The following is a 14,658-nucleotide window of genomic DNA, read 5'->3' on the forward strand; positions in this document are numbered from 1 at the left end:
TTTTTAAAAAGTAGAATGTGCCTTGAATTTTAAGGCATCATACGTGAAGTGCATGGACTCCAGCCTAGTTTCTGCGCCCACAGTCTCACCGGGGAGGGCGAAGGACAGAGTGAGATCTTGCCATCACTCTTCCAGCCCACTGAGGGGCGTCTTGGTGTGGTGGCCAAAGTGACCAGGCACGCACGGTTTCCAGTCCATCGTCCTGGCTGCAGCTGTGGAAACTACTTCCCACATCCTCTCAAAGCTAGGTTCTCAGTGTAAATTAGGATTATGGGATTTGGAGGAGAAGAGAGCCTGGAGCACAGCTACCAGCTGTGTCTTGGAATCACAACCCTAGTGTGTCTCCAAGGTCGTTCTCCTGGACAGTTAGTTCTATTTCCTTCTGGGTGGGAGGCTGCAACCGTTTTAAGCCCTTAGAAATTTACAAACCTAAAGAATTTGTGGGTCATGTAAATAATGCAGTAGCCATGTTTCCACTAGAGAAACTTGCTTTTCCATTGAAACCCGGGAAAAGTCCAGAGAACATAGAATGAGGGTGAAATTGGATGGGACATTTGCACATATTGGTCAAAGAAAATTTTTGGTGGAACACCCCATCCAAATTGTCACAGAGAAATGATGTCTGTGTAGTCCAGACTTTTCCTAACAGTGCTGATTTAAAATACTAAGTATTTAATTTTGGGTTGCAAAACATGATCAAAGTAAGTACATCTTTCCAAGGACTAAAAATATAGTCTTCATAGCCAGTCCTGAGATGTGAAAATGAACTGAGACTACAGGTTACTACTGAGTGGGCTGCAGAAACAGCCCACACGATGCCTTACTCTCTGTGGTGCTCTCCATCCCATTTTGTACACTTTTCATGAACCCATAAGGCAGCCCCCTCGCCTGCTCTCCAGTGGGGATGTTTCAACCCCTGACTCCCCATCCCACTACTTCCCCCTCTCACTTCTGGTCGACCATCCAACTAGCTTACCTTGAGTCAACTGCCCATCCAGTATCTCAATTAAGAATGCCACTAAGACTGCACACAAGGTAGAGTAACTCCCCCCAAAGCAAGGAGGGACCTACACTGGTGGCCATAGGAGGCAAACCCCTTAGCATACAGGACCCATCATGACAGGGCACCATCTGATGCTTCAGGATGCCCTTCTAGTCCTCTGTTCATACCCAGCTGTCATATATGCGACACCCTTTCCCCTACATACTTTTGTACTATCATTCCTTACACTTAGCCTGTCCCCTCCAGTTCATTTTCAAGAACCCCATTCAGTTATTACCTCTTGCGGCCTTCTCTAATAACTCGCTCCTTGTTTCCCCTCTAGGATGGACACGTTCCCACACCATTCAGGGTTATCCTGATCCGTTCAGGTCCTCTGTGCCCCTAACTTTCTCCCCATAGACTGTGGGCTCCCTACAGGCAGGATAATGTCCAGCTTCCCCAACTAACCGCCAATGCTTACTGCAGCATCAAGTAGCGGAGAGCCATCGAAACCAGTCCTCTTGCTTATTAATAAACCCATTATGGGTACTCTCCCTTGGACAGTGCTGAGAAAAAGCAAGCTCAGCCATTCAACTCTCCTTCAGACTCTACTGTTTGTCCAAGACCATTCCTTTCACAATGTTACTATATTGTTTAGCCGTTGACCATATTTGTGAGGTCTGCTTCTTGAGCTAGAAGAGTGGCCTTGGCCTCATCTTGTTACCGTTGTCAGCCCTAGAGCTGCGTGGCCCTCCTTGATATAATTTTGTGGCTACAAAATTATATTCCTTAGTCCCTGTGCTTGTGACGCCGCACAGCGGCGGATACCGGGTCCCTGGGTAGATCTCAGAGCCCTCTGCGTTCTGGTTTGCCACCAGGTGTCTGCACCGCGGGGCTAGGAATGCCTGTCGCGGGCGTGTTGGGAGTGCATCAGGAAAAGACACGTAAAGCCCCTAGTACGGGGTCAGCCCCAGAACATGCCCTCGCCCGGGACGGAATTCAGCACGTGCCGGAGAAGGGCTTGTGCGTGCTGAGCTGCGAGATCCGGGACCGAACAAGCTGCCCCACGACCTAGCGATCCGCTACTCGTCTGCCGACCGCATCCTTCCCTGCTTTTCTGGAAGATCTCCCTGAGGGCAGACACGTGCTCGGACCCCCTTTCCCAGCTAAGTAGAGGCTGCCAGGCGGGGCTTCCGCAACGCCGAGCTCCCAAGTCTCGCCCCAGATCTGCGGTGGGAAGCGCAGCCGGGAGGCCCGAGCGGAGACAGCCCGGGGCCCGGGGTCCCGGGGTCCCGGGGGCCCTGGCTGACCCTCCCTCTCAGGAGGGAGAGAGGCAGCCTTGCGGCAAGGCTCGGGCCGGGCGTCCCCGGGTTCTGTGACACGGTCCCGCGTGTCGGGCGGCAGGTGCGGGGCCGACGGCCGGGCCCCCGCCGGGTCCCAGGACCGCCGCCCGCGCGGGGGTCCCCGGGCACACCGCTGGCCAGTGGGAGCGCGGCCGTCAGAGCGGGATGGCCCGAGAGCGGGAGCCAGGTCCCGGCTGCCCGTCCCGCGGACCCCGGAGGGCCGAAGCCCGGACGCCGCCCCTTCCTTTCGGCCGCCGCCCCGCCGCCGCCGGCTTTGAACGCGCGCCGAGTCGCGGGCGGCCTCCCGGGCCGCCTTGGGCTGCCATTGGCTGGTGCGTGTCACGTGCGGCGGCGCGCGGCGGCGATTGGCTCGGGGCGGCGGCGAGGGTGGGGCGGCGAGCGCGGCCCGGGAGCGACTCTCGGGCCTGGCGCCGGCGGCCGCGGGGGCGGGAGCGGGCGGTTGAGGGCTGAGCTGGGGGCGCGGCGCGGGGCGGCGGCGCCGGCGGCTGCGGAAGCGTCCTCTGTGCGCGGTGAGTGCGGCCGGGCGGGGAGGGAGGGCCGGTGGGCCTGGCGGGTCTCGGGAGAGATGGAGGTCGGCGCTGTGTCGCCCACGCCGGGATCCCGACGCGTCCGCCGCGGGTGGAAAGCGGGTGAGGAGCGAGGGGGCTGACGTGGGGCGGGGGTCGCTCCGCCATCTGCTCCCGGCAAGCTGTCGCCGGGATGGAAACCCAAGCCCGCCGTCTGCCGCCGCGGAGCCCCCTGCGCGCGACCCCGCCGCGGGCGCCTTGGGACCGCGCCGCCCCTCGGCCTTCGGGCTGGGGCCCTCACGTGCAGGGGCTCCCAGGTGTGGGTGTCCTCAGATGCAGGGGTCTCCGGGTACGGAGGCCCCCAGGTATGGATGTCCCTAGGTGTGGGTGTTCCCAGGTGCGGAGACCCGCAGGTGTGCGTGTCCTCAGGTGCGGGGGCCCCTACGTGTGGGTGTTCCTAGGTGCCGAGGTCCCCAGGTGTGGGCGTCGCCAGGTGCAGGGTTCCCCCAGGTGTGGGTGTCCTCAGGTGCGGGGACTCTCCCCCTCGAGGGTCCCCAGGTGCAAGGCACCCCAGAAGCGGGGACCTCCAGGTGCCCGGCCCGGCGCTCAGGGGCTGCATCTCTCCCCTGGCCTGGCGGGGACGCCGCTGCGGGCCTTGCGGGGGTCCTGAGTAGGCGCGCTAGGTCTGGGAAAGCGCTCTCAGGTTGCCCCCCGCCTCCCTTCCCTTCAGGGTGTGTAGCGCCTCCTTCCGTGCTCCTCTGACCCTCATAGAAAAATCCAGGCCCCAGGCGGCTCTCCAAGTTCGCGTTAGACCGCAGCACTAGAAGCCACAGCTCACCCCGAGGCCGCCGGTCTGGCTCAGATATTTGCGCGCCCTGCCGCGTCGCTCTGCTGTAGCCAACAGTCTCCTGCAGGGTCACAGGAAAGTGTCAGCCAGAAATCTGGAAATTGGGGCGCCTGCGTGGCTCAGTGGGTTGAGCCTCTGCCTTTGGCTCAGGTCATGACCTCAGGGTCCTGCGGGGAGCCTGCTTCCCCCTCTGCCTGCCTCTCTGCCTACCTGTAATCTCTGTCAAATAAATGAATAAAATCTTAAAAAAAAAAAAAAGAAATTTGGAAATTATCCTGAGGACAGACCCTAAATTACGGTTTTCTTTAAGGCACATCTCATCCTTTTTGCCAACGAAAAATGCCGCAGAATCTGAAGATTTTCTTTAGCTTTAAAGTAAGCTGTACAGTAGGTGTGAAAATGTACACGTTGGGATGTTTCTTTTCTCGTGACTTCAGCTGTTCTTTCTCACATGCTTCAGTCTTACCAAGAGATACATTGAATCATTTAGTCTACTCACCTTTTCTGAAAAGTTGAATGATCAAAATATTTCTTTGCAGATATAAACTCTGTCTTTTAATGCGCTTAATGTGTTGTTACTGGAAAAAAAAAACAATAGGTTATTTTTTTCTGGTTCCTGTGAGGCAGCGTGGAGTAGAGGAAATAATGTGGGTTTCGGTTTAAGGAAGAACTGATCTTCTAATCTCAGTTCCAACACGTTCTTGACTTTGGGCCTTGGAATGCCTGGAGGATTCTCACTTTGCTCATCTTGAAGATGGGGCAGTGTCTCCAGGGTTTTATCTGAGACTGGGTAGAAAACCCTTGGAGAATACTAAGACGACTGTTTTTCTACTGTTCTCTTTCTCCTTCACTGTTTTTAGGGCAGATTTGTGAGTTCCAATCGTGCTATAATATTCAATGTCATTTTCATTTTCAAAAAATATGCAATTTATTTTTGAGAATCTACTCTGTGTGAGGCAGTAAAAAAATCCATAAAAATAATAAGGAGCCACCTTTTATATTTTTGATAAATTAGAGGGCATGGACTATTAAACTCCTAATCGCTTTCCTTTCTATGACTAAAATCACCCATTTGTTAGTAAATACATAGGAACACTTTTTAGTATCTGGTCTTATGTTAAGTGGAGGGGATATATCGATGAGGAAGGCAAAGAAGGTCCCTGATCTTACAGAAATAGGGGGGAAAAACCAATAAAACAAGGTAATTGCAGATTGAACAGTAAAACTGTACAGCCTCTGAGTGTTAACATGAGGAGGAACTGTGTTTCTCACTGAGTTTAATTTGTAACAAATTAAAATTCTAAAATTTAGAATTCTAAAGTTTTAGAAAATTCTAAAAACTCTTGAGTCTCAAGGTTGTTACAAGTACTTTGTGTGGGATGCCTGGGTGGCTCAGATGGTTAAATGTCTGCCTTAGGCTCAGGTCATGATCTCAGGATCTGGGATCAAGCCCCATGCTGGGCTCCCTGCTCAGAGGGGAGTCTGCTTCTCCCTCTCCCTCTGCCTCTCCCCTTGCTTGTGCTCTCTCTGTCTCTCTTTCTCTCTCAAATGAATAAAGTTTTAAAAATCTTTTTTAAAAACTGCAATTAAAAATATAAAAGTAGTTTTTGTGTTAGAAAATAGGAAACTCTAGGAAAATAAATGAGCACAACTGACGATTTTTAGGTCTGAAGTATTTTTACAGTTGATCTAAGAGACGTAACTTATGCTTGTTCCATAAAAATGTCAATGCTTTGATAGTTCTTTGGCTTAATTTCTAAGAAGTTATAATGTTATTCTCTCTTGGAAATCATTTCCTTTAATGTCCATTAGAATGGACACCTAGAAAATTGTAACCCCAAAAATCTATCTTTGTGGTCTCTAAAATTATCTTTTTAAAAAAATATATTTTATTTGTTTATTTAACAGAGATCGCAAGTAGGCAGAGATGCAGGCAGGCAGAGAGGAGGAAGCAGGCTCCCTGCTGAGCAGAGAGCCCGATGCGGGACTCGATCCCAGGACCCTGAGATCATGACCCAAGCCGAAGGCAGAGGCTTTAACCCACTGAACCACCCAGGCGCCCTTCTAAAATTATCTTGTTAGAGGTTTATTTATTTATTTTAGAGAGCATGTGAGCAAGGGTAGGGGCAGAAGGAAAGGGAGAGAAGCAGGGTCTCTGGATCTTTTTACTGGAGAATGGTATTAAAATCCAGGATTTGCTCTGATGTGCTCATTGCTACTGGTGTGTCATTGTTTTTAGATCCTATGAGTGAGAGGAGCTAGGAAATAAACATATGTATATTTATTTACCTGTGTGTGCATACATTTCTATTATTTTTACTTTTACTCATTAGTTTCTGTAGTAAGCTAAATAGAAGTTCCCAATGATGTCTCAGACTCTCATTCAGAACTCCACAGTTCATTCTAGCCTTTGCCCCTTTACTTACCCGTTATCTGTAACCTCCCACTCCCAGCAGTGAAAAACCTGGCTTCTGCCATTCACCATGTTTTTACTTATTTTTTCAGCCCCATTATATGTGTTCACTATCAAAATCATTAACCAGCACCTCCATGAGAAACAGTGTTTCCAACTCTAGTGGGAAGGTATAGTTCCTTTTGTTTTGTCTTTCAGCTTCCAGTCTTTTCCAAACTACACAGGTCCCTTTCTCCTGTGGGTTTATGTCATATATTTATATATTTGAAATACAATTAAATTCTTTTTTTAAAAAAGATGTATTCATTTATTTGAGAGAGAGAGAAAGCGAGCATGTGCACACATGAGCAGGGGAAGGGCAGGGCTGGAGAGAGAGAATCTGAAGCAGTCTCCACGCTGCTTATGGAGCCTGACTCAGGTTCAATCCCATGGCCCTGAGACTGGCCTGAGCTGAAATCAGGAGCTGAACACTTAACTGACTGAGCCACCCGAGTGTCCCATAATACAATGAAATTCTTTTGTCATAGTCTGCCTCCCCCTTCTCTTCACTCCCCAGTTGATTTTTTAATTTGCATTTTAAAATATTGCATTAAAGTTTATTCTTCATGCTCTAAAATAGTTCTGGGGGTTTTGACAGATGGATAGCATCACGTATCCATCACTGTAGCTGCCTTCCGAATGGTACTACCGGGCCGCACTCATTCCCACCAGCAGGGAAAGAGGGTTCCTGTGGCTCTCCATCATGACAGCATTTGATATTGCTGGTTTTCTTGAGTTTTTGTTTTTTGTTATTCTAGTAGATGTATAACGGTATATCATTATGTTTTTAACTAGCTTCCCCGAAATGAGAATCTTTTTATATGCTTATTTTCATCTGTAGATCTTTAATAAGGTATCTGTTCAGATCTTTTGCCCATTTTTTTTGTTTCAGTAAAATAAAATAACAAGGTTTTATTTTTAATTTCAAAGTAAAGCTCAAACAATACAGAAGTGTATAAAGGAATAAAATAAGACAAACACTTGCTTTCTTGGCCCAAATGTAAATCTTTTAAAACTGGTGTTAGCCGATTGACCCGTGTGCTGCCAGTTTCGCCCTATGTTTCTAATGCACAAATGCATTTTTCTATCATTTTGAAAATTTTTAGAGATAAATGTAGCTAGACTAAAATTATTACTCTGCATTTGCTTTTGTTTTTTAACTTATCACTGTATTACAGTCGATTTTCCAGCTCAGTACATGTAAACCTAACTTGGTGGAAACATAACTGGTTTGTATTCCATGAGAAATATTAGAATGTGTCAGAATTTGCACAACCGTTTCTTACTCTCAAAAGAATTCAAATTAATACCAGTTTCTTTTCTATAAGAAAAATACTACAGCAACCACAATTTATAAACACTGATGGCCTTTTCAGGTTTTTGTCTTAAATAGAAATACTATACGTAGATACCTATAATATCTCTAATTACCCAACCAATATATGAGCAGGAAACAGTAGTAGTTAGTCCTCCTGCAAATGTTAAATTCATCTTCTCTCTATCCTGGAACCTGTCCTTCCTGCCACCATGTTCTCTTTCCCACCCCCGCCCTCTCCCCTTACCCTCTCTCTCATTGTGCCAATTTGGAAAAATTGAGTTTTCTTATTATTCAGCCTTAAAAGTTCTTGAAATAGGCACTGGGTGCATGTCCTCTATCAAATGTGGGATTTGCAGATATTTTCTCCCAGTGTGTCTTCTCATCCTCTTCAGTGGCTTTCACAGAGTTCAGGGTTTTCATTTTAATTAAATCCAACTTGAAAGTTTCTTTGTTCATAAATTTGCTTTTGCTTTGTACTTAAAACTCATCACCAAACCCAAGATCATGCAGATTTCCCCGTGTTTTCTTCTAGAAATTTTATAGTGTCTGCATTTTACATATAGGTCAGTGATCTGTTTCGAGTTAATATTTGTGTGAGGTTTAGTTTCTTGCATATGTACTTCCAGTGTCTGGCATCAATTGTTGAATGGCTGTTTTTTCCTCTATTGATTTGTCTTGGCACCTTTGTCAAAATGGACTGTTTTTGTGGGTCTGTTTCTAAGCTCTGTTATGTACCATTGATGGATGAGTCCATTCTTTTGCCCCTTTGTGGTCATTGCTTTATGTAAGTCCTGAAATCAGGTAGTATGAGTCCTCCAGCTTGGTTCTCCTTTTCTAGAATTGACTTGGCTGTTCTCATACCTTTACCTGTTCATATAAATATTAGAATAAGGTTAAGTATGTTTCCAAAAAGCTGGCTGAGACTTCAGTAGGAATTGCATGAAGCTAAGGGAGAATTGACATCTTTAGTATGTTGGGTCTTCCGATTCAAAAACGCTGATTCTGTACATTATTTTGTTACCTCTGCACCTAGGAACTTCATTTTGGGGACTGCTATTATATTATATTATATTTTATTAATTATATATTATAAATGTGTTGTTTCTTAAAATTCACATTCCAAGTATTCATTGCTGGCATATAGAAAAGCAGTTGACTTTTAGATCACGATCATGTACTTTCCAACTTGGCTAAATTCACTTATTATGTACAGGAATTATTTGGTAGATTCTTTGGGGTTTTCTGCATAGACAGTTATGTTGTTTGTGAATAAAGACAGTTGTATTTCTTTTTATCCAATTTGTGTACCTCTTATTTTTTTTCCTTGTGTGATTATACTTGCTAGGACTTCTATTATGAAGTTGAATTAGAAGTGGTGAGAGAGGACATCCTTGCCTCATTTAGGGAGAAAACTTATCTCACTATTTAGTATGATGTTAGCTGTGATTTTTAAAAATAGTCTTAATATATTAAGGAAGTTCCCTTCTAAGTTTTTTGAAAGTTTTTATCATGAATGTGTTTTGAACTTTCTGCTGCATATATTAATATAATCCTATCTTTTTTATTTTTTAATTTTATTATTATTATTTTTAAAGATTTGATTTATTTGACAGAGAGCAGGAGAAAGCACAAGCAGGGGGAGGTGTTGGGGGGGCAGCGGGGAGGCACGCTCCCCAGGTCATGAGCTAAAGGCAGACACTTAACTGACTGAGCCGTAGAATCCCAATCCTGTCTTTTTTTCATTGAGTCCATTAATATGATGAATCACATTGATTGCTTTACAAATGTTGAATCAGCCTTGCATTGGAATTAACCCCATGTGATCATGATGTTTTGCCCTTTTCATGTAGTCAGTTTGTTGGATTCAACCTGAGCCAAAGGCACATGCTTAACCGACGGAGCCACCCAGGTGCCCCTCATTTCCCTCTTTTAATCGACATCTTTCCCCCAAAGCATCGCTGGTTCCGAGTCAGGTTTTCTGTATTTAGTTGCTTTGTCCCTTGGTGCCAGGGAGGACTTTCCCTGGTTGTCCTGTCCTATATCAGAGGGAAGGTGCTTAGCATTTGGAAAGCACTTAAGGCCATAGTTGAGTAACAAGGAAGGGGAGGAGGGAGAAACTCTCAGGTATTTCCCATCTAAATTCTGTCTTCTCAAGGTTGTAAGTATTGGAAATCATCTTGAAGCATGAGCTAGTGTCACCTTATTGGGCACATCGTTTTTGCAAAAGTTTAACAGGCAATAAAAGGCAAAACTTGGGGCACCTGGCTCAGTTGGTGGAAGGTCCAACACTTGATCTCAGGACCTGATTTCAGGTTTGTGAGTTCAAGCCCCCATGTTGCATGTGGAACCTATTTTAAAAAATGCAAAACTTAAAAATAATTATACACAACAGAAAAAGTAATATGGGAACTGCAAATTATATTATGATCTCCACACATGTTCCCAGCGGAGACTCCATGACACCATCTGTGAGTGCAACAAACTCTGAGCACTGAGGATGGTGGACACAGGGCAAGTGTCATAGCGCCCGCCGACAAGGCAGATCTGCCGAAGCTCCTGCCCAATAAAAGGGGTTCCCTGATGCGGGGACATTGGAGAGGGGTCCCCAGGTAGGGATTCTCTTTCTCACGGAATTTTAGCCACACGAGAAGCAGTGGCCTGTCTACAAGAGAACGTTTTGGTCCAGTGACCAAACATACAGACCACGACGGAAATGTCTGCCTGTCGCTGAGATAGGGAAGCTGTAGGGGATCCACTTGGCAAACTGGAGTGGCCCAGCAGGTGCTCCAGAGTCTGGGAGCAGAGCAGTTTCCCCCGAACTGGGCTCGGAATGGGTGGGACAAGCAAAGTAGGCACTTTCTGTGGCCCTATTAGCTCTTCCCTCCCCAGTACTGGTTCATGAATGCTGTTACGGTGTCAGGAGACCAGTGGTTTAAAGCATGTACAGTGGTAAGTACTGGGAGTTTTGGAACTTCTGGTGGGCAGATTGTTATTTGGCCCAAACCAGAGTTCTCCCTTTTAATCAAACCAACAATTATTAGATTTCCAATATTGTTTTTCCTTTTCTGGGGCCAATTTTTGAGATCTTTGGTTAGTTTTTCCAAATTATCATTTGGGAGACTATTCCTTTGGCCCATGATAGAGGTCTGGCTGTTGGTTTCCTTGAGAGCAGCTCCCCCTCACCCAAAATATCAGTGAGGTGGTTTCCTTTGGCCTCCAGGGAGTCATATGCAGAATGTCCAGGAATGTTAATAATGGCCAGAGCAGCCAGTGGAAATATGTCATGTAATAAATTTTGGATATAGCCATTTAAAATTTTATCTCCATTGAAGGTAAACCTCACTGTTTCTATAGTATTTCAAAGTCAAGAGTTGCTGGAAAGCATACCAGCTCTTGATGTAAATGCTTGTTATTTTACCCTTGGCTAGGGTATCAAGTCAGGGGGTATAATTCAGCCTGTTTGGCTGAAGTAGCCAAAGGTAAACGTGCTGCCTCAGTGACTTCAAAGGGAGTTCCCCTGGCCGACCCAGCACGATATTTAACAGTTTCCCTTTAAAGAAGAACCATCAGTAACCCATTAAAAATCTTCATTTGATCTGCAGAGGAATTCCTGTAAATTGTCACAGGGTGTCAAAAGGTGATCTGTCAGCATTAAGCAGTCAGGGAGGGGAGAAGTGTAACAGGGTTAAGTGTATGCAGTGAGGAAGAGTGACACAGGCAGCATCTAGCAGGAGGGTGTCAGGAGGCGAGGTGACCGGCTGAGAATCACTGAGTGTGAGGAGAGTTCGGGAGGGCTTCTACTGCGCGGGGCAGGGATGCTTAGAGGGCACCCTGTGACTGTTTCTGCAGTGGCCTTGACTACGAGGGCAGCGGCAGGAATGGCTGTGAGGAGAGGGGGGTGACACCCGAGCCATAGTCAGGGTCCGGTTGTTGGCTGTAATGCCCTACAGGGCGACGATGGTCCCCGGTGGGGTGAGCGCTCCGGGAGCATTCCTTCCTTCTCACAGACAAAGAGAAAAAAGGGAAGTTGATGGTTAAGATGTCCAAAGGCAGGGGCCTTATTAGGCTTTTCCTTGAAGTCGCAAAAGCTCTGTCATTCTGATCTTTCCAAATAACAGGGTCAGGTTTGTTGATTTTTCAGTAAAGCAACAGAGGTTGAGCTATAGGAGAAAGTTTGGGATCCAGTGTCGACGGCAGTCAGCTAGTCCAAGAAAACCTCATCATTGGGGTTCAGTTTTAGGTTTAGGCATGTTCAGGATGCCTTGAGGTCTCCCTGGATCCAAATCTAATCTTGGTCCCAAGATCAGGGGCCCTGAGTATCCAACCTGGGTTTGAACACACTGCAGTTTTTCTTTGGAGGTTTTATGTCCCTTTAAAGGCAAAAGTTTTAACAGATGAACGTTCCCTCCTGTGAAGAGTCTGAGAAGCGGAGCAGAAGAGCTGATCGTTTCCATACTGGAACAAAGTAGAGCCTGCAGAAAACCTTCTGTCGTCCGAATCAGCTGTTAAGGTTTATAACAGTAAGAAGGACTCTGAGAAGTCCCAGGGCATAACTGTCCAGATGGATCTTAATTCTTCCCAAGTGAAAGCAAAAAGATTTTGGCTATCCTTACCTACTAGAATACTAAAAAAATGCACTGCATAGATCAGTTACAGTGAACAATTTGGTTTCAGTGGGTTTGGGTGTCAGTATGTGAGGTATTAGAACAGCAGGGTGCTGAGGGATACCCGTGGTATTTGTTGCTCAGGTTCCTGACAGAGCTTCATCCTCAGCCACTGAGTGTTCTTACAGGTGAGCTAGAGATACTACAGGGTCTGGTGCCGGAGATAATGAGGCCCTGATCCTCGTGATCTTCTATGATGGACTTGATAACTTGAAGGGCTGCTTTACTTACGCAGTATTGGCTGGTTCTGGGGAGAGATTCGGAAGAAAGTGCGCTGTGGATTCTGCCAATATCTGTTGGAGATTTTGCCCGTAAGGAGAATGGCAGCTGATCTCATCGGGACAGATGGTTAGTGTCTTTGGAATCAGGTCCGGGTAGCTCAGCGATGGAGCAGAGAAGAGATGCTGAAGGGGCGTTTGATTTACTTCATGTAAGTGGAGTTACCTGCATGTACTGTTCTGTGTCCGCCTTGTTTTCTTTACTAATTTATCTTATCTTGCTTTTGCATCTTTGTCAAAAATCAGTTGTCCTGCAGGTGTGGGTGTATTTTTGGAGCTTCTTTTTTGTCCCATTGCTCCCTTTATCTGGCTTTAAGCTCCTACTTCACTGTTTTTATTACTGCTGTTGGAAGTTAAGTAGTGTTAGATGGACAACTTTTTCTTCTTTTCAGTGGTGTTTTGGCTACAGGGGATCCTTTGTATTTCCATATGTTTCATGATTGGCTTTCAATTTCTACAAAAAGCTTTATGGGATTTTGGTTGGGATTGTGATGGCTCTCTTGGTCATTAGGGAGAAAACTGGTATCTTAACTAGTCTTCTGAACTGTGAACACGGTAGATCGTGCCCCTCCCCACCCATTTTTCTTAGTACTGCTTTATCGTTTTCAGTATACAAGCTTATCTCTTTTTTCAGATATATCCCTAAATACTTCATATTTTTCCATGCTAATGTGTGTTTTTAATTTTAATTTTATTTGTCCTCATTGTATAAGAATGTGATCAATTTTTATATATTGATATGTATACCATAGCCCTGCTAAATTGGCTTACTATTTCTAATAGGTTTTTTTGTGGATTGCATCAGATGTTCTATGTAAATAATATGTCATCCTTGAATAAACGTAATTTTACTTTTTCCTTTCCAGTATGAAAGTCCTTTACTTCTTTTTCTTGTATTATCGCTCTGGCCTCCATACTGTGTTAAATAAAAGTGACAAGACTGGATGTGCTTATCTTGGGGAAGATACATTGAGTTGAACAAAATCTCAACATATCAAAAATTTGTGGGCCTGGAGCGCCTGGGTGGCTCAGTGGGTTAAGCCTCTGCTTTCAGCTCAGGTCATGGTCTCAGGGTCCTGGGATTGAGCCCTGCACCGGGCTCTCTGCTCAGCAGGGAGCCTGCTTCCCTCCACCTCTCTGCCTACTTGTCATCTCTGTCAAATAAATAAATAAATCTTTAAAAAAAATCTGTGGGCCCTCTACAGCAGTGCTGAGAGAAGGTACGAGGATGGTTCAATATTTAAAAATCATTCAGAGTATCCACTGTGTCAACAGGTTAGAGACAAAAATCATATATGTATATCAATTGATGGAGAAAAAGCACTTGACACAATCAAACAGTGATACATTATTAAAAACTCTCAGAAAATTAGGAGTAGAGGGAACTGATTCAACTTGAAAAGAGCATTTTTAAACAGTTTGTAGAAATAAAACTATACTTTAATTCAAGCTACAGAAATAAAATTGGGTTTATGTATCAATCTTCTATCTTGCCAACTTGCTGAACCTGCTTATCAGTTCCGTAGTTTTTTCCGTCAGTTCCTTAGAACTTTCTAAATACAACATCCTATCTACAAGTAGAAATAGTTTTACTTCTTTGTCAATACAGAAGTCTTTCACTCCTTCTTCTTCCGTTATCGCACTGACTGAGGCCTCCATTACAATGTTCAGTAGATATGGTCAGAGTGCATATCCTTACCTTATTCATGGTCTTGGGAAAAAGCCCTCCATCTTTCTGTGAATCATGATGTTAGTGGTGGATTTTTCATAGATGCCCTTTGTCAAGTTGAGGAAACTCCCCTCCTACTGCTAGTTTATTGAATATTTTTACTGTGAGAGAATGTTGGATTTTGTCAGGTGATTTTTCTGTCTGTTGAGATGATCGCATGGATTTTGTTTTTATTATTGATACATTACATTGATCTTAATATTGATATGTTACATTGATTTTTGAATGTTAAACTAACCATGCATTCCTGAGATAAATTCCACTTGCTCATGGTGTATATATATATACTTCTATATGCTGTTGGATTCAGTTTGCTAACACTGAGGATTTTGCCTCTGTATTTAAAAGAGACATTGGTCAACAGTTTCTTTTCCTGTGATAACTTTCTCATTTTAGTATCAGTGTAATACTGTACTCATAAAATGAATTATGACATGTTCCCTCCTCTTCTATGTTTTGGAAGAGTTTGAAAAGTGTTGGTATTAATTCTTTTTTAAATGTTTGGTAGAACTCACCAG

General features: G+C 45.2%; 1 protein-coding gene across 1 annotated transcript in view; it reads left to right on the forward strand.

The window, feature by feature from the left end:
- Positions 1 to 2,802: 2,802 nt before the first annotated feature.
- PTPDC1 (protein tyrosine phosphatase domain containing 1) overlaps positions 2,803 to 14,658 on the forward strand; it is a 53,408-nt gene continuing 41,552 nt past the window's right edge. Inside the window, exon 1 of the mRNA XM_032307443.1 lies at positions 2,803 to 2,855. The gene's annotated coding sequence lies outside the window, so the exon portion shown is untranslated. The remainder of the gene's footprint in view (positions 2,856 to 14,658) is intronic.

The sequence above is a fragment of the Mustela erminea genome, chromosome 12, assembly GCF_009829155.1.
Source record: "Mustela erminea isolate mMusErm1 chromosome 12, mMusErm1.Pri, whole genome shotgun sequence".
NCBI classification, from domain to species: Eukaryota; Metazoa; Chordata; class Mammalia; order Carnivora; family Mustelidae; genus Mustela; species Mustela erminea.